General features: G+C 40.7%; 1 long non-coding RNA gene across 1 annotated transcript; it reads left to right on the top strand.

Annotated features, from left to right (window-relative positions):
• The first annotated feature begins 7,468 nt into the window (after positions 1 to 7,468).
• On the top strand, positions 7,469 to 19,613 carry LOC120375204. The gene is made up of 3 exons (XR_005586510.1): positions 7,469 to 7,601; positions 8,650 to 8,803; positions 19,242 to 19,613. It is a non-coding gene; the product is annotated as an uncharacterized LOC120375204 (long non-coding RNA).
• Positions 19,614 to 19,937: the final 324 nt, after the last annotated feature.

Raw genomic sequence — 19,937 nt, 5'->3', positions numbered from 1 at the left:
TAGGTTTTTAGATTAAAAAGGTGAAAAAAATAGCTTTCAAAAGTGAACCATATCAATTAAAAATGTTATTTTCTTTTTACCTTTGACGTCTGAAGATGGATTATATTGACATAAAGCTAAAACCTGCAGTCTAATGTAGCTCTGAAAGTGCTCAATGTGTGCTGGTTGCTGCTAAATTACGATGATTGGGCATTTGGAGCTAAAGATCAGAGTTTAATCAGTCTACTGAAAAATGAGTGGATCCAAGTTCAACTCTTGTTCTGCCACAGTGGCAAGTCACATGTTCCATAGTAGCTTTCATGTAGTGTTAAATCCTAACCTTACATATCTGAGCCCTGTTGTGGGGTAGGGATAGGGTGACCAGACAGCAAGTTTAAAAATTCGGGACAGGGGATAGGGAGTAATAGGAGCCTATATAAGAAAAAGACCCCAAAATCGGGACTGCCCCTATAAAATTGGGACATCTGGTCACCCTAGATAGGGAGGAAATGAAGCAGTGACAACTTCATGGCAGACAGTGGAAGCACTCTGCATTATGACGACAGGATGGCTCAGAGCCAGCAAATGGGGGAAACAAAATGGGGTAGTTTATTGCTGCTTTTGAAAAAGAGCAGTGTTTGTTGCCCTCCAATATTATGCCCCATATCACAGCACACACAAAGGGGTTGAGGGCCTTAATATGACCCCTGACTGACAGTAGTCTGCCCTCACAGCTGTTCTGCACCGGCACATACGAGATCCAAATCCCCTTTTACTACTTGCCTGAACACTGGATTAGAATCCCACCCTGCTGCCATGCAGTTGTGCTGGGAGAGGGAAAGAGTTTTCCCATGGGGGAAGATCCTCAGCTGGTATCAATTGTCATATCTTCATTGAATTGACCTCAATGAAACTATGATAATTTACACCAGCTGAGGATCTGCCCCAGGTCATGTTCCCAGAATGCTTCGTTATACTAGGCAGGAATTGGCTTAGCTGAGAATATATGCAGTGTTTCTTTAAAATTCCATCAGGAAGCAAGGCAGGAGAATGGTCTGGGCAGAAGTTTTACAGTAATGTGGAAAGAGACAGAGGAGCTTTAGGGATCATACTCTTTTCCATATAATAATAAAAGGTCATTGTTCAGTGTCAAAAGAAAGTGACTCTCTATTTACTGCTGTCACTTTATACGGTCAGACTGTTTCTGGCCCTAGTACAGGTACACATGGTTGAGGATATAAGAACCTTTCCCTGACCCTCTCCTTGCAAAGAACATATACAATGCCCGTCCTTGCACTAGGGGAACACACATCAGTGTTGCCATTTCTTGAGATTTTATTACCAACCTTGAGATATCTGGTACTTTTCTTAAAGTCCCAGCTCCTGGAGTCATGTTGTTGTGTGAGAATCTCAGTTTTCATTTTTTTTAAAAAGCAAGTTGTATAGAAAAGGTATAGGAATAGAGTGGAAGGCTCAGAAGTCAAATAAGAGAGAGACCCAAAATTATTATTTTAAGCCAATCTGATAATTTTGGGGGCCTCCCTCAATATTTTTGAATGGTTGGGGTTGGCAATACTGGGGACTGCTCCCTCATTATGTTGTTGCGGGAAATGGGATGGAGAGGAGGCAGGGCGATTTTGCTGGGTCATGGATCCTCCATTCCCCCACCTTCTTTGCAGTGACCTCTAGCCATTTCAGGAGGAGGCAACAGGCCCCTAAAACTCTATCCCATAGGACAGGACAACACTACACCACCCCCAATTGCATCAGTTACACAGTTTGGCCCAGGATGTCTTGCAAGAATATTTTTATATAACGGAAATAAAGTCATCTGAATAGCCCTCATTTTTTTCTCTCAAAAATATAATCTCATATGAGTCTCAAAAGCAATAGAGGGAGATTTTTCAAAGGCATCCAAAACTCCCATTTATGTATTTGAAAGTCACCCTCATTAGATTTTGGGCAATATATTATCTTAGGAGACAAACCACAACTTTAATATCAACTCCTTAATTTCAATGTTACATTTTTATAACAAAATATTTAATTTTGTGTACTGTGAATACCAAGTTTAATATTAAAAATGTATCTGTTGCCATATAGCCCCCCCCCCCCGTAGGTTTAGAGAAAAACTAAGCAATTTTATTTTTTCACAGTGCATTACACAGATGCTATGGCTGATATCTTGCTCTTTCTATCCTCTAGGTCCCCACAGTGTATAATAGAGTGCTTCAAACACCTCTGTGGGGTAGCTGGAGCACAATCACTGGTGTGCCCCAAAGTAATAGCAACTTCTATAAATTTTAGCCTCCATCTCTCTGTGCCTTGCTGTTTAAGAGCTTTGCTGAACCAAGTTCTAAATGCATTATCTAGTGGTAAAAAGTGGCTAGGTATAATATTTATGGATAAGGATATTTTTATATTCTATATTTATGCAACAGTAATCAAATACAGGGCATTTTCTGGGAACTAATAACCAGTTTGAAAGAACTGATGGTCTCAGACCCACCTGAGGGTCATTAACCTCAGCTGGACACTACACAGACAAATACCCTCCATGGAAGTTATTACTGCTATTATATGCTAACAATAAAAAAACAGACATATGGATTTTTATATGCATGATGCAATTCAAAACTGCAATAATTGCATAAGATATTTCCTGAGAATTAATGCCCTATATATTACCCAGTTATATTGCTTGAATCATCCCTTAAAATTCCATTCAATTTAGAATATTTCTTAATCAATTCTATTTAAAAAAATCTTGTTATGATTTGCCAATGTAATTTACACAAGAGGGAGGAGATCAAATTAAAGCAGGTAGGTGTAAGTATTATCCATGTGCTCTGCTCATTATCTCAAATACTCTATCCTATGGATGATCCAAAATGCAATGCGATGTACTGCTTTCATTATAAAACTGAAATATGGTTGGTGATACAGGGAAGTGAGTGGATCCTAGTGTCAGGGAATAAATTGGAGCGGCCCAGTGCCAGCTCTAAATTATACACTAATTTTGTTCTTTTTTAATTACATTTCTGTTTTGGGAATGTGGGACACAGTGAGTGTAATTTACTTGTTTGGGCAAGTTATGGACCTTTACTGGCAATCCCCACCTACTTTGTCTGATGAACATACACACCCTGTGCTACTTTAACACTTCATGAGATGCGTAGGACTTTTCAGATGGCAGATACCCAATTTTACATAATATAAACAAAACAGCCACAATATGCAACTCTCTGACTCTCATTTAAAATTACGTTAAAAGCCTAGGAGTGCAAGCAAAAGCAGGCTGTGGCCTTATGAGCTGGAGAGAGAAACCAAACCAATTTCACAAGTAGGGAATTTCTGAGATGAGGCCAACTCCTAGGAAATAGCACAAAGTAATAACACTTAATTCTGTATAAAAAATAAACTAATGACTGAATAACCAAATCCTCAGCACATGCATGCTTGCCATGCAGCTAACCTGCAGCCACTGTTGCAAGGTATTTGGGAGCAACAGTTGTTCACTGCTACTCAGCTACACAAGGTTTCAGTCAGATGGATCCTCACTGTGGATTTTGAGGGCTTAAGCAGAATTTAACTGGTATACAGGCACTGTGAGGGCCACTTGCACAGGGATCAGTCTCAACCTATGTGCAGAAGAGTCACATCTCTGATACAACCACATTATGTTCTCTACTGGAGCTACAGAGAAAAACCATCAAGATTTCTTCCCTGGCATGCAGGGATTATGGAATCCATCTGTGAGGAGTCTCCATTGCTTTTGCCACCTTGCACAGCAAGCATGAAGGCCAAGTTTTTTTTCAAGCTAAGAGCCTGAAGTTAGGTTTCTAAATCCATATTCAGGCAACTAAATCAGTGTCCAAGTAGTGCTCATAAAATAACCGATTGTTCATTTCAGTGGCCCAAGGGAAAAATTAAAAACTTTTATTTTCTTATCGAAATGAAAAACAAAAATATTGTTTTGGTTGATTTCAACTGACATTTTCTTTCAAACAACTATTTTTAAATGAAAGTTAATATGGCTCCCTTTTATTAAATCAGACAGCACCAGATGGTTCACACTTGGCAAGAGTAGGGTATAGTGACTTTCTGAGTGAAAGCCCAGGCAGATATATTTACAAAGAGATGTATTTGGGATGCAGTTAAGACAGGTTTTTGCATAGCAGTTGGAGACAGCATTTGTGGGGAGAAGCATATTTCCTAGAAATTGGAGCAGAGCTGCTTTGCTGGATTTCTGAAAGTGTGATCATGTTGAAGCTGTTTTTAATCTGTCCTCTATTAAAGCATTAATAGGGCTATGTGTATACTGTAAACAACAACAGATTAAGAAAGAGCCTTAGTTGATGTCCACTCATTTAGCTCCCTAGAATAAATTAATCCCCTCAAAATTTACTGTGGTATTTTCATTTCCTTGTCTTGGCATTCTAAATATTGGCATTTATAAGTCAGATGGTTGAGTCTACCTTCTGCAACTGGCATTAGAAAAATTCTGCCCAAATGAGTATGCATAAATGAATTCCATTAGCTTAATACAGGGGTGGACAAACTTTTTTGCCTGCGGGCCACATCTGGGAGTAGAAATTGTATGGTGGGCCATGAATGCTCACAAAATTGGGGTTGGGGTGCGGGAAGGAGTGAGAGCTCTGGTTGGGAGTGCAGACTCTGGGGTGGGGCTGGGGTTGAGGAGTTTGGGGTGTAGGAGGGTGCTCTGGGCTGGGACTGAAGGGTTTGGCAGGCAGGAAGGGGATCAGGGCTGGGGCAGAGGGTTGGGCTGTGGGAAGGGGTACAGGCTCTGTCTGGGGATGCAGGCTCTGGTGTGGGGTGAGGATGAGGGGTTTGGGGTGCAGGTGCTGTCCCTGCAGCTCCCATTGGCCACAGTTCCCAGCCAATGGGAGCGGTGGGGGCGGCACTTGGGGTGGGGGCAGCATGGAGAGTGGAGCCCTCTGGCTGCCCCTACACTTAGGAGCTGGAGCAGGGCTATGCTGCTGCTTTTAGGAGCCTTGTGGAGTGGCCCCCAACTGTGCTCCCTGGCTGGAGTGCCAGAGTGGGGCAAGCCCCAGACCCCTCTCCCCAGCAGGAGCTTGTGGGATAGCTTAAAACACCTGGCAGGCTGGATCCGGCCCGCGGGCCATAGTTTGCCCACCCCAAGCTTAATAGCTACTTCTTATGTCATAAAACCTTCCCACAGGCTTGGCAGCAATTTGTTGGTCTCTGAAGCTGGCAGCATCCTATCTGTGGCATGAAGACAAAAGAATCATAAAGTGTGCGGGGGGAGTGGGAGGGGTGGAGGAAATCTACATCTTAGTGAAAAACCTTGTAAGTGGTTGGAAAAAGTTATTAAAAAACATTTTATTTTTGTTTGGAGTTAGTGGGGGGGAAATAAAAAAAAGATTCTCCTGCTAGCAAAATCCCAGGCCACTGGTTATAACAGAAAGGACAGAAATAATTTTCAAGATTCATAATTGGTGTAAGATTTTGGGTAGTTTGGGTCTATATCTGAAGTTCAGCAGTTTGTGCTGTATACACAAAAAGGCACACACTGAGCCCAGCAGCAGTTGTGCAGAGCAGGTAATGGGCACTGCACTTTCCTTTCAAACTGGCTACCTAAAGCTGGCACATATTTAGCCTATAACCACAAGTAACTTAAGTAGAATTTATTTTAAATCCTTCTCTAATTTCAGTGCTCAGTGCATTCAGCCACAGCAGAGTTCCTGAGCAGACAGCAAGGCACCTCTCCTTAACTTAGTTAGTCCCAAAGAAAAGAGGAAATAAGAAGCATCTTTCAGTTGCATTTTGTCACCAATTCCATTCCCTAGAACTACACAATTAGTTTTGTCATTGCATCAGATCCCAAAGCATGGTAAATGCCTGTGCAGCCTACAGTACTAGGCCCAGAAGTACTGCTTACCGTGGTATTGCTACAGAACAAGGAATGTAGAAGAGAAGGAGGAAGGGAATGGAACTGAACATGATGTTGCCACTAGAAAGCACTAAAAATAGAAAGATGAACAGTCAACCACCTGCTAAATACAATAGGCAACTCAAACCTCTTCCTCCAGAAAACAAGCTAACAGCTGGCTCAGGCCTAATGTGTGGTCATCAGATGTACAGTAGAGAGATGAAAAAGGCCAAAGGACCCCCCCCAAAGCTAAAAAAACTTTTTTTTTTTTCTAGCCTAAAACTCAACATTTTTTTTGAGAGCAAACTACTTACTTACTTTTGTCTGGGTTTAAGATTGAAAATTATGGCTTTGCTTTGATTCAGAATGAAACCCAAAAATTTCAAAATTCTCCACAAAAGGAAGATTTAAAAAAATCATTTCAGATCAATCAGAATGTTTTGTTTTTATTTTGACTTTTTTGATATTACAATATGTAAAATAAAAAAAAATTAATTGACTGAAAAAAAAATTTCATTTTTTCACAAAAGTTTTTTTTTCAACAGAACTTTTTTTTTTCACAGAAAATGGTTTCAGCTCTTTTTTTTTCAGCTCAGCTTTTTTTTCATTTTCATCTGCATGAAGTGAAGCAACAGTGAAGACAGCAGTGTGGAATTGAAATGCTTAGGTAGAAATACACATGCTAGCTACAATCAAGCTGGGATAAACGAGGAGAGCAATGAACTCAGACAATCAAGCTGGTGCACTAAAAAGAAGAGTGTAACCATAGCAGCTCAAGCAGCAGGGTGGGCTATGTACTCCAAGTAAAATCCCATCTGAAACCCTAAGTACATATTTGGGTAGGCTGGCAGCCCATCCAAGCACCTGTGCCTATACATTTTTAGCACATTAACTTGATCAGAGTAGCACAGGTATGTAATTTCCAACTTGGGTAAACATCTCCAGCTACAGTGTAGGCATATCACAGTAACAGGAGTCTCCCGTTGCCCCACTGTGTTAGCAGGTATGGGTTACAGGTGAATTATTGCTCATTCATTGGGGCAGGTGTTGCTAATCAGTCTCTATCCTGAATACAAACAAGATGGGAGTAGGGAAAGGAAGTATATATAGAAAGCTTATATTGGCGTTCATATTTTTTTTAAAAAACCTTTTTGTAAATTAAACTAGATCCTTGGTTTAATCAAGTGGTAAGGTACACAGGGCTACATCTGCAAAGAGCCTTGTGGCTTGTGTGTATGAGGACACCCAGGAAAATTAATCCAAAGTAACTGAAGGCGTGAATTTGAAGGGGATTCATTAAGCCCCATTAAATCACTGTGTGGATGCTGTTATTCAGCATTAGAGTGGCCTTAATTTTGTTTAGTTTAATTCACCCACCTGAAGTCAGCAAGTACATACTCACCATAGCTCAACCATGCCTCTGCTCCTGTGCTACCCAGGTTGCATTGGTATTTATACTTGTGTGAGTTCAATGAGAGTTAGTGTGAGTATGTGTACACAAGCGGGGGGGAATCACACCCCAGCTCATAGTGTAGGCATAGCTCTAGGCACCAATGAGATCCTGAACCCATCCCCCCACTCAACTGCTGCACAACCCTTGAGGCATCTAAATTCCCTAGGTACTTGAGTTCCTGCCACTGACCTTGCACAAAACTGCCAAAGTCCTGATGTTGCTGATATGCTTAGAGCCAGGTCTTGCACATCCTTGGTGAGTGCCTTAGCCACCAGACAGTTGGCTATTCTGGGGTGGGTCTCTCCTGGTAAAGCCATTTCCTTTGTATAAATATTGAATATTCTTTGGGCCAGAGAAAGAAACAGACACTGTATAGCTTAGTGGGCAGGCCATGCCACTGGGATGTGGGAAAGTCAAGTTCAAATCCCTGCCCCAAAGCAGGGATTTGCATCTGGGTCTCCCACATCCCAGGTGAGTGCTCTAGCCACTGAGCTCTTGACTATAATGGGGTTGGGGCTCATGAAAAAGGACTGACCTGACTTAGGCACGTAGCTCTCATAGAGGGTGAGCATCTGAGAGTCTCCAGCAGACAATTGCACCTCCTTCCATCCCAGAGTTAGGCACCTGACTCCCTTTGTATTTGCTACTCATTAGCATTTCCTACTGCTTAGCTTAAGCAGCTCACCACTGACCTTGCCAGCTTCTGTGAATCCCATTCTTATTCACCAAACTCCCCCCATACATTGTATAGGGAGCATAGGTGCTGGAACTAGGGGTGCTGCTACACCCCCTGTTTTGGTTTCTATCAGATAGAGGATTTACAGTTTTGTTTAATGGCTCTCAGCACCCCCGCTACATAAATTGTTCCAGCAGCCCTGCTAGGGAGTCCGGGCAACTAATTCAAGGCTGAGGATTCCACTGGGCGGCAGGACACTTAAACTTTAGGCATTGCAACTCTAAGTGTTGTAGATCCAGCCCTCAATATAATACTTGCTTTTCCCCCCATCCTTTACCTGTCTTATGTATTTAGACTGTAAACTCTTCAGGGCTGTCCCTTACTATGTTGCCTCAGTCTTTTTGGGGGGTTACTATAATACAAATAAGTATCAGGAAAAAAAATATCAGCAGTTACAGCATGACACACATGCAAATTTATTTACTCTTGCAACACTAGACAGGAGGTAAGAGTTCTGTTGTAATTATGTCTTGCACATACAGTGGAAGTGAATATAAAGGGCCTGTTCTTTCTCTGACACTAGTTTTATACTGGTAACGCCACTGACTTCACTCCCGATTTACACAGGAAGAAGAGAATTGGACCCATTGTATTCTGCAGAATGCAGGAGCCTAAAACCTAAGGCTTGTCTACATGAACCTGCAGTTGGGACTACTGGGGCATGCACCAGAGGGCTGCACTATAAGTGCCCTGGGTGGACACAGCTGGCACAAACTAAAAGGTACTTATGTCATGTTAATATGGTCCTGTTTAATGAGTTGCTTAATACACAATCAAACCCTACCATATTTATCACATCCTATTACCTAATTAATTAAGGTCCTGTGAATGAGTGGAATTTGGGTATAGTAACATGACAACAATAAACTGTAATCTAAAACAAATACTAAATAAAACTACCGAATAGAATTTATCAAAGCTGTAATATCTATTGCCGCAGCTGTTTCATTCTAGATAGTTAACTACCAACCCTATCATTAAGAGCAATGAACCAATCTCAGTTACTAATATTTTAAAAATATTACTTAGTATGTATTTTGTGTTCAAACTTCTGACTTGTTTTAATATGCATAATTATAGTAATTGTCTCCTAAACTTATTCCACAGAAATCAATGAATGCTGGGGTTTAGCCTAGTTGTAAAGAATTAGCCATTTATATTTTGGTTTTATATTTCTGAATCTTTCATGGAGTTCAGATCAAGTGACAGAAGACTTTTTTTCCATTATCTCACTGGGACGTTATTGCTGGCTTAAGTGGACTGCTGACCTCAAAAAAAAATGGCAGTTGTAGAAATTCATTGGAAGGGCCTGTAAAAAATTTGCACAGAAGGATAAAATGGCAAACACAGACAATATCTTGCTTTTGGTTCAGCAGTGCACAGCGGTCTTTAGACTGCTGCTAGAGCCCCCTGCAAAACTTTATTGACATCAACAAAAGTTCATACATAATGTGTACTGGATATTTGGACTGCTAATAAGAGAGCCAAGAGTAGAGTTATGCCTATGAAAATCCCAATAAATGAAGTTTTGTCATAAATAAAACCCCAGGGTAACAGCTGGGTTGTAGAGAGAAAGAGTTCAAGTGTAGTTTGCTGTGTCACTTTGTTTTGCTGAGTAAGTTAGGACTAGTCATAGTCTACATTTAAGAAGATTACGGTGAATCAACTAAGTCAATGCACATAAATTAAAGAGCATTTAACTCTCCAAAGAGGATTACTTACAACAAACTTAGGCCACTTTACTCCTAAGACAGAGCATCCACATGGGGCTTTAATTTATGCACATGGACTTCACAGTGTAGTTGATTCACCTTCACTTTCCTGTTCCCAGTGTAGACATGGCCTTAGATCTTCCCGTTTGAATCCCATGCATAGTATACAACAGAAAAAGTGAAACCCTGCAAGGTGCTGAATGCCCACAAATTCCACTCATTTCAATGGAGCTCAGAGCGCTCAGTGCCTCACTGATTTAAGCTTCTCGTCAGTAACTCTTCGTATCACAATCTGGAGACTTTGGAAGATACTGATTTTTTTTTCCTCTCTGTAAATTGCTAAATGAGTTTTCAGGCCACTGGCTCTTTTAGGAAATAAAAAAATGCCACAATTAAGGCAGAAGGTATGCATCAATTGGAGTTCATATCCAGAAATTGTATTACAGTTTCTGTTAAATAATTCTTCCATATGAAAAACCCCTCAATGTGAAAGCCTAGAAATGAACCACAAAAGGATGCAGCCACTTCACTAATGCCATATATTCTCTTTTACTATCACCCCACTCAACTAAGCTATATCCCCTGGCTGTGTTCTGAAATACATGTATACATATTTATTTAATTAGAATTAAAGATTTCAAAATTAATTTAGTCAGGCTGCAATAGCATATGCCAGAGTTCCATACTTTGTCTGCTAGTGTGATATTTTGATTGAGTACCAAGCTGTTTCTATGAGTCAAAAGGAAAACATTATCTTTGGGGTTATGGAATGTGTTATATAAGGTGCTTTACATTTATGTAAGTACAGAAAGTCATTGCTATGTTTACCATAATGTTTTCTAATATGTTTACTGTATTTTAAACAATAAGTAATAGATTACTATTTTAGAGTTGTAGCACACTGGATATTGTAAAATCCCATCTTGTTATCAAAGTATCTATCTCCAAGTAAAATGTTCTTATCCTCATGCATATTTATGCCCAACATAAGGAGGAAAGTTAAGGTTGGGTGGGGAAGTGTAACTTTCCTCCCACACGGTAAAGCATCGATAGCAACGGATATCATTTCTGATTGCATGAACACGGAGGAGAAATGTACAAAAAACTGTCAGGATGAAAAGTAAAGTGTCTTGTTGAGAAGCATCCCCTTCCTGTTTAACTAGCAGTTTGTTTCCTACATAGTTTTCCCCTTTTCAGTTGTTTCTTTCTCAAATTGATTGGCACTTGACGATCATTGCTGATTTCAATTATCTACTGCTTTCTCAAAATTCTGTCATACCACTGCACTCTTTTCAAACTTGAGTTTAATATTCAAGATTGGATGTGGGGTTTTGATTTAGGCCAAACACCTTGATTTTGTTTGTTTGTTTGTTTGTTTGTTTGAGGGGAAAGGTTGGTATGGAAGGAGGGGAAGGTTCAAAATTTAAACCCTATCTCTTTTCATAGATTTGCTCATCATTATTCCTAATGAGTACTGATAAACTTTGTACAACCACACAGTGCAGCATCATGAATTCTATATATTCCACAAGTTGCAGTAAACTATTTCAGGAATGCTTAAGACAATAGTTATAAATATTATTAGGACTAGCTGTTGTATCAATCCAGCTGTAAAGCCAGGTAGCTTAATTAGCATGGAGAACTTCAATTTCTGTAACATAAACTAAAGGTCTCAAGCAGCCAGCACTAAAACAACCTTGAAATTTCTAAACATTATAGATCATTTCCTAACTCAAAAATTGTTGCAACCAATACGAGGAATTTCTATATTAGACCTGTTCTAACAGAAAAATAGCAACTGATCACAGAACTAAAAGTTAATTTTAGCTTAGGTACAATTGAGCATGACTTGATAATATTTATAATATATGAAGCAGAATACAGTTCAGACCATATATATATAAATTTGGTGCTTTAATGGGGCCAATTTCACAAAGCTTTAAACAATTAGGAGCCAAATCATCTGGGAGAAAGAATTTAATCAGAAAAATGTGAATGATAATTGGGAATCATTTAAGAATACCTTATCAGATGTCCCCAAATCCACAATTGAGGAAGAAGGCTGTGGTGATTAGAAAAAATAAAAACTGGTTTAGAGGATAAGTGAAGGCAGCTGTACAAAATAATATATAACAAATGGAAGAATGGGGAAGTTGATAGTAATGGATATAACTCAGAAGTTAAGAATTGTAGAAAATTGATAAGAGAAGCCAAGGGACACAAGGTGAACTCTGTGGCTAGCAGAGTTAAGATAATACGGGAGAGGGAGTTGTTTTGTTAAATGTATTAGTAACAAAAAGAAACCTAACAATGGTATTGTTCCATTACTAGATAGAAATGGTAGGATTATGATCATTATCATTTTGGAATCTGTGAATCTATGAACCAGGACTTCGACTGTCCAGGGCTCAGAAAAAATATGTAATTGTTAAACACCTCCAAAAATGACTAAAAATAGCTCTCTAAACATTAAAAATATCATGTCTTTAAAAAACCAGTAAATCAGATCCTTTTGATGCTAGAAGAGACTACAATGGGCCTCACTGCAAAGCTGGCAGTCTCACAATTCCAATGGGATACAGCTCCTTGCCACAAGTCTCCATTTTGTCCAAGCTGCACAGTGAAGCTGTGGGAGGAATGGAGCAAATTGCAGCTCTCTGATCCATAGCCACCCACTTTGGGCAAAAGTTAGAGAAGCCGAGAGCCTACTCTAACTTCCACCATTGATAATGACATTTACACTGTAGAGGATTAGCTCTGCTCTGCCATGCCCCTGCTTTTGCCCCCAGAATGCCCTCTCCTGCCCCTTATATTGAGAGAGAGGGGGCTGCTTCCCATGAAGGAAAACTGGTGGAGAATTCTATTTCCAGCCATTTTAAACCCATCTTGCACTACTGACCTGAGCAGAGAAGCTGGTCTCTTTTTTTCTTAGTCCTGTAGGGTCACAAGATATCAGACTTTAAAAGTCATGGTATTTAGAAAAGCAGTCACTGTCACTAAGCCAGCACTTTTGCTTGCCTTGGGCTTTCAGGAAGGGGTAATTCGGAATGTGTGGGGCGAGGAAAGATGATGAATCCATGTCTGTGGCAGGTTGATTAAAAAAAAATAGTGGTTGTGTGAAGCTGCTCAGTGGTTTGGAATGTTAGAGCCGATCCCAGAGGGATGAACTAGTGGATATCAGGCAGGTGAAGTTCTCCCAGGCGCACAACAGGTACATGTACTACATGGCTCTTCAGTTTGTCACATGGATATCACCTCCACAAGAGTGTGTGGGAGAGAAACAGCGAGCTAATGTTTTGTTCCTTTTGAGTCATGTATGATTAAGTCAAAGCAAAACTCTCTATTCAACATTCATTTATCAGATCATTCTGTTACTGCTGAGCCAGGAGAGTAAAATGAGCCGGGAAGAAAGCAATATTCATTATTATGTTCCCATTTGGTTTACGCCTTAGTATTTCCTTTGGGAACCTGCTCTTACAGTTGAGAAATGGCCTTACGTGTATAAACGTGCCACAAGTCTACATCTCACCACTGGCTACTGGTTTCTTAAAGAGTAAATACATGCTGCAGCAAATAAATCCATTTATACAAGATTTATTCTGTTAACCAGTGTACATGACAATGAATCTATGTATTACCTGTTTTGAATTTTCAGTGTAGATTTTCTGAAGTGATCGGCCCAGACCACTGGAACCACTTCAAGTTTATACAAAAATCTCACCTCTCATAAGTCAGAGTAGTCAACAGAAAAGTCTAGTGGTAATTTTGTGGCTAATAATTACTTTTTTAAAAAAATCACTGTGATCAGTGGATGGAAGGTGATGCACAAATGCAAACTTTCAGTTTAAGTCCCAGTCTGAAATACATTCTATTGCAAAGGCCTCATTTGCTGGCCTATTTGCATTGCTTTTAGTCTAATAATCAGTATGATTAAAGTTATCTATTGCTTTTGGCGGGGGCAGGCGAGTAAATAAGCTCAGAATTATTTTTGCATTGATTCTGGCAAGTATCCACTGTGGCATTTATTTAAACAAAATATCTTAGAAAAGCTAAGACCACTTTCATGCCAAGATATTAAAATTAAAAAAAAATCTGAAAGTTTAATGCCTTTTCCCTGCATTTGCTTTAATGTAATATATGTGATTAATAGATTTTAGGTACAGAAAATAAATGAAGGTAAGTCACAGTGACCTTTGATTTCCATATTGAAGCTCCTAGAATCAATTGATGTATTTTACCAAAGGTGCATATTGTAGCACGTACACTAGATGCTTCCATAATGAATCTTAATCTTTAACTTGAGATATTCTTTTGAGAGAAGGGACTTGCATTACCAAGTATGAATAAAGAGGACAGTAATCATAAAAACTTGGCTGTCTTTTTTTGGCTTGTTATGAAAGATCTTGGTTTTCAAAGAAAGGACTGGCATGGGAAGTGGGATATGCTAACACAAAGTTTCAAAAAAGACGTGAACAAATAGCTCTGTGCTTCTTTTACGTCACATCCATTTTCAAAGTTCATGAAAATGCTTCTATATTTGTAGTTTTACTGTGAAATCAGGACTGTGATTGAAGGAAGATAGCGCCAACATGTAGGAAGTGTGATGTTGGCAGGCTCTCCCCTCTCAATTGAAGACAACACTGTTCTGAAACAGGAGAAGACAGCTAACATTTTACTCTGTATCTCACAACTGAGCAGCTCCCCTAATTTTGTGGCATGAGAGTCCTCTGTAGAGGACAGCTCCAGCCCCTCAGTTTAACACAAGATTTGTTTCACCTCAAAAGTTTATAGTCAAGGACTTGTAAGGAAATTTGGAAATGTAGCTGTATCCATCTTTGTGTGGCACACATAGCAGTTTCCATACTGGCTGCCCCCATCAACTCAGACAATGGTGTCAGTGGAAAGGGTGCGACACCAACCTAATATTTTCAAGACACACCACGATGAACTATTTAAAAGAGTGCTATTGTAATGATGCACACCTATCACCAGGGCACACTCTCATCTACGGGCTCAAAGTTGAAGAGGTTGTTGTCTCCTTTGCCCCCTGCAGGCCATCTATCTTTGTGCCTCACACCAGCTGATAAGGGATCATCCACAGGGCCGGCTTTATGAACTCCGGGGCTCAATTCGAATACCCGGCGGTGGTCCGGGGCTTCGACAGCACTTCGGCGGTGGGGGGTCCGCTCCAGGTGTTCCGCAGCACCAAACGACCCCCACACCACCAAAATGAGACATCCGGTCACCCTATGCTACAGCCAGAGTGTAAGTACTGGGGAGCCTCTTAACTTCCATTTCTGCCTCTCCAGGGCACCAGTGTACCTCTGTTGCTCCCAAAAGGCTAGGGCTGCTGGCACACATTTAAGGAAGAAGGGCCCTACCCCTGCCACTCCAAGTGGGAGGGTATGATTCTGGGGCGTGGACAAAGCATGGGTGGCCCTACATATGGTGTGCCTAAAGCCCTGTATTGCCTTGATCAGGGCTTGGTTGGTCATCAACAGAATTGCTCAGAATTCTTAAGTTCCAATCATGTAGGGTTCCAAAATCTACAGGGTTACAGCAGCACAGCTATGGGATGCTAGCTATTTGCTATAGCAAATAACTGCCATAGTGTAGACAAAACAGTGAAAAACACCATAGAAATACACCGAGAAGTACTGGGAACATAGCCCAAAAGCTCTCTTGGCCCTGAGAAAAGCTAAGTGCTGACTGGAAGAAGGGTTTGGAACTGTGACCCACCCTGTCTCTTGTTGTTTGATTCCTGCTACATTCAGGGAAACAAGACTTTGTACATTCATTGGATTGTATCAAAGAAACACTTGACTCCACCAATTTCTCCCTCTAAATTGAACAATTTGCAAGATCCCAAATTTTTGGCTAACTGCTTGGGTCAAAAGGGATAACTATAGTTTGGTCTGTAGAGTCATTGTTACAGGTCACAGGCTATGAAAATGAAAAAGCCCAGCTTGATTTTCAGATTCCAGGGTGAACTTATAGAATTTGGAAGTTAGAAAAATAAGTTTTTTCACTTGTACAATAAGTCAATGTGATAAACATTTTTGAGATAATAAATAAAGCCCTATAGTACCTTTGTTTAGAGAATAACTTTTCAGAGTAAAACTGAAATTAAAAACTGTTCTTTGAAGTTACGGGTCAAAACAATTCTGTTAAAGACATAATGCTGAAGTACTGAAAAGTTAGAGATTTCGCCTTGGCTGACTTTACTTTCATGTGTTTATTTCACCCAAAGTTACAAAGCTTTGACGCATCAGAATTGCTGGAGTGGAGCTTAAGGACCTGTGTAGATGAATAGCCTTCAAAAGCAATATAAAAACTTGTGTACTTCTAAGATTTGAGGAAAAGATTGTTCATCAAGGACAGAGGACTACATAATACAACTTAAGAAAAATTAAGTGTTATCTGATGGGAATTATACTGTCTGCAATCAACAGATTCTATACTCTCAAGGGAAGCTTCATAGTATATATGTAACATGCTCTTCAAGTATGTGTCATATCTCCATCTAGTAGATAGTCGACACTTAGAACAAAAGCCTACTGCCATCTACTTACAGAATTACTGCTTTATCTCAAGTGGTAGACATCAGCGCTTTGTTAAAGAAGATCTGGGTTCAAAACCTGCTGCTGACCTGTAGTAACAGTCATTATATAAACACAAAGAAATACGTGCTTTCTTAAGGTAGACAAACATGACCCTTAATCATATGCAGAAAATATAATTTTGCTATGTTTACAGTGCTGATGTACACATGTTGGTTCCAGGATATTAGATCAACAAGGTGGGTGAGGTAATATCTTTTATTGAACCATTTCTACTGGTGAAAGAGACAAGTTTTTCAGCTGACACAGAGCTCTTCTTGTTCCCAGACCTGAAGAAGAGCTTCTATGGCCCATCCACAACTGCAATTAGCAAATATATCCAACAGCGAGAGATGGGACACTAGACAGGGAGGTCTTATCGTTACTGCAAAGAATTCTTTCCCAAGTGTCTGGCTGGTGGATCTTGCCTGCATGCTCATGATGTAACTCATCACCATATCTGGGATCAGAAAGGAATTTTTATCCAGGTCAGATTGCCAGAGATTCTGGGGTGTGGGGGTTCACCTTCCTTTGCAGTATGGGGCACAGGTTACTTGCTTGTTTGAACTAGAGTAAATAGCAAATTGTCTGGCTGTACTGAAAGAAGGACAGGAGACATTTGATATGGTTTTAAATCAGGCCACAACTTTATTATTAGATGTCTGGGACTACCCAGCTGATAAAAACAGGGCTTTGGAGCTGTGCTCCGGGTCCGCTCCAGCTCCAGGCAAAAACCTGCAGCTCCACTGCTCCAGAGCTGCTCCGCACTCCAGCTCTGGGCTCTGCTCCAAACCCTGGATAAAAATATACAGTGCAGGTAACCCCATGCTCATTCAATAGTTAGTGGGGGCCTTCTGCCAGCCCCCTCTTTTTTCCATCCAAATCTCCCAGTCAACCTATTACTGGGACCTTACCGTCCACACCCCCCCCATAAAAGAGGGTTAAGGTTGGCTATAAGAAAGAGAGGTTGGCTCCCTACTGTGCCATTCATAGGATCCCAAACCACCCCACACCCCCTCTGTTCTGTTCTTTTATCAAACACCTTCATTTTAAGACCTTTTCCAAGCCATTAATCCAGTCACTGTACACTTCCCCTATGGAGTACCTGTACTGGACATCCACCATAAGGAGGCACCAGCAATTAGCTTGGCTGCCTCCCCCCCAAACCCAGTTGGGTTCCCAAACATCTCTGACTCCCCCATTTTATACTGGCCAAAACAGATGGGCACCCAAGCCTGACAGGGGAACACCATCCTCACTGGATAATTCTGGTGCCCCAGGTTGTGAAATTGCCAGGCCTCTTATGACCCCAGGGAATTTGGCCACCCCCTGTTCACATCCTCCTTGCCTTGTCCACCCAGGTGTTACCTCACAGCTCCCTGCCAGACCCTGTGTTAATGCATGTCTGACCACATAATTTTTATTTTCTCCTGGAAAAATTGAAGGATCAGCTTCAAGTCCCTCTTTGCTCTGAGTATTAATTCAACCCCTCTACACATTCCCAAATGGTGTTTTCCAAGATGAACCACCATTATATCGATGACTGCTAAAGGGCCCCCGCAGCATGCAGAAGTGGTATCAACGGGTCCAATAACATGCTCCTCCTTCCATGACTACTTAGGCTTGCCCCGTCACTGGACCCTGGTTGCAAACCCTTCAGGCAAATAGGATGCCCACCTCTGAGTACAGAAAACAACCCTATGCCCACAGATTCATCCCACCATCTGCATGGCCAGTCTTCCAACATCTGGAATGAAATCCCAACACATTAAATTGACTCACCACCCAAGGTTTTGCGCACATGGTTTTGTATGTTTCCGAATGCCAATACCTGATTGCCTCAATTGCCTCTGCCGCCATACCCAACTGTACTGCTGCTGTTGTGGCCCCGATTCCGAATAAGTGGGAACCAAATTCCATGGAGCAGAACCAGGCTCACCACCTTCCTGGACGATAACAGAATTCTTTCCCAGGTGTCTGGCTGGTGGGTCTTGCCCACATGCTCAGGTCTAATTGCTCACCATATTTGGGGTCAGAAAGAAATTTTCCCTGAGGTTAGATTACCAGAGATCCTGGGGATGGGGCTCCTCTGCAGCATTGAGCATGGGTCACTTGCTGGTTTGAACTAGAGTAAATAGTGGGTTCTCTGTAACTTGAAATCTTTAAATCAAGCCTTGAGGACTTCATTAGCTCAGCCAGTAGTTATTGGTCTATTGTAGGAGTCGATGGGAGAGGTTCTGTGATCTGAGATGAGCAAGAGGTCAGACTAGATTATCATGATGGTCCCTTCTGGCCTTTAAGCCTATGAATATCTTTAATATTGTAGCATGATGTCCATGAAAGTGTTAATTTGTGAAAGTCAACAACTTTCAATAGTTGCTAGTAACAGTAGTTGACCCTCAAGATATACTCAGCCAATGAAGGTGTTCTGACAGTAAAATGCTTCTGTCTTGTGGTTTTATTGACCTAGTCACTTAACATCTTGCTGAGAGAGTAGCATTGGTGGCATTTTCCCCGGAACTGGTCTGAAGTGGATTTTACGGTCACTTGCTTGCTAGTATAGTAAAAATTTAGCTGCTAATAAAGATAGCTGTATTTCTAATTCACCTCTGGATCTTTAAATTTTGTTATTACTTTCAATACCACAAATTATAGTACTAGTGATATAAAAGATTTGCTATAGTCAAGGTCCTTCATTTTCAGTTGTTACTAGTTTTTAATCAAAACATTCCTCAGTTTTACAAAAGCTATTATTCATTTTTACCGATTTTCACCCAAATTTTGGACCACTCAGGTACATGAAAACACTGATTATATTAAGAAAATCCCAATGTGTTATCTTCAATAGATGTGTTTAAGAGCCAGGCTGCTTCCTGCATCTTCAGTGTCCCGCCTGGCTTAGCTGATGTGGAGAGACCATTTTCGAAATTCAGCTACATCCAAGACTGCAGGAGAACAAGCCTTGGAAAAAACATTTTGAAAAAACTGCTCCAAGCCTACGTTACCCAGGACATTTGGAATTTACACTGAAGCCCCTACATCAAGCATAACAACAGCAAACTGTTTTTAAAAGAACACAAACCCCAGCACTACACGGCTTTTACTTACAATACTTTTAACTTTTTGCTATTTGTTGTTGTCCTGTCCCCCCTAATATTAAGCCAGTTATTTACCCGGAAACTGTGAAGTTAATTTTTGCAATTCTTCCATTGACCGTACCACATCTACACTATGGATTAGGTCAGCATAGCTATGGCAAACAACCATAAAGATTCTATTGATAATCATTATATGTTACAGAACTTAATGTTTTTAAAGTGTTGTGCCTACATTAACTAATTAAATATGTAGGCCATGTATAATCTTCCCTGCCCATCCTGCCACCACTGATTGCAGTGGAGGCAGGACTAAGCCCTGTATTTGTAACTAGAACCATGCAAGATTTTCCTAACAAAATTTGGAATCGGATGATGGTCATTTGGTATCAAGTTTTCTGCTAAGCAAAGAAGCCAAGTACATCTGACAATTTTCCGGCCAAACCAAT

Source organism: Mauremys reevesii, linkage group 11, assembly GCF_016161935.1.
Source record: "Mauremys reevesii isolate NIE-2019 linkage group 11, ASM1616193v1, whole genome shotgun sequence".
Lineage (NCBI taxonomy): Eukaryota > Metazoa > Chordata > Testudines > Geoemydidae > Mauremys > Mauremys reevesii.
Note: the sequence above shows the minus strand (reverse complement) of the source record. Positions and strands in the feature narration are given on the sequence as shown.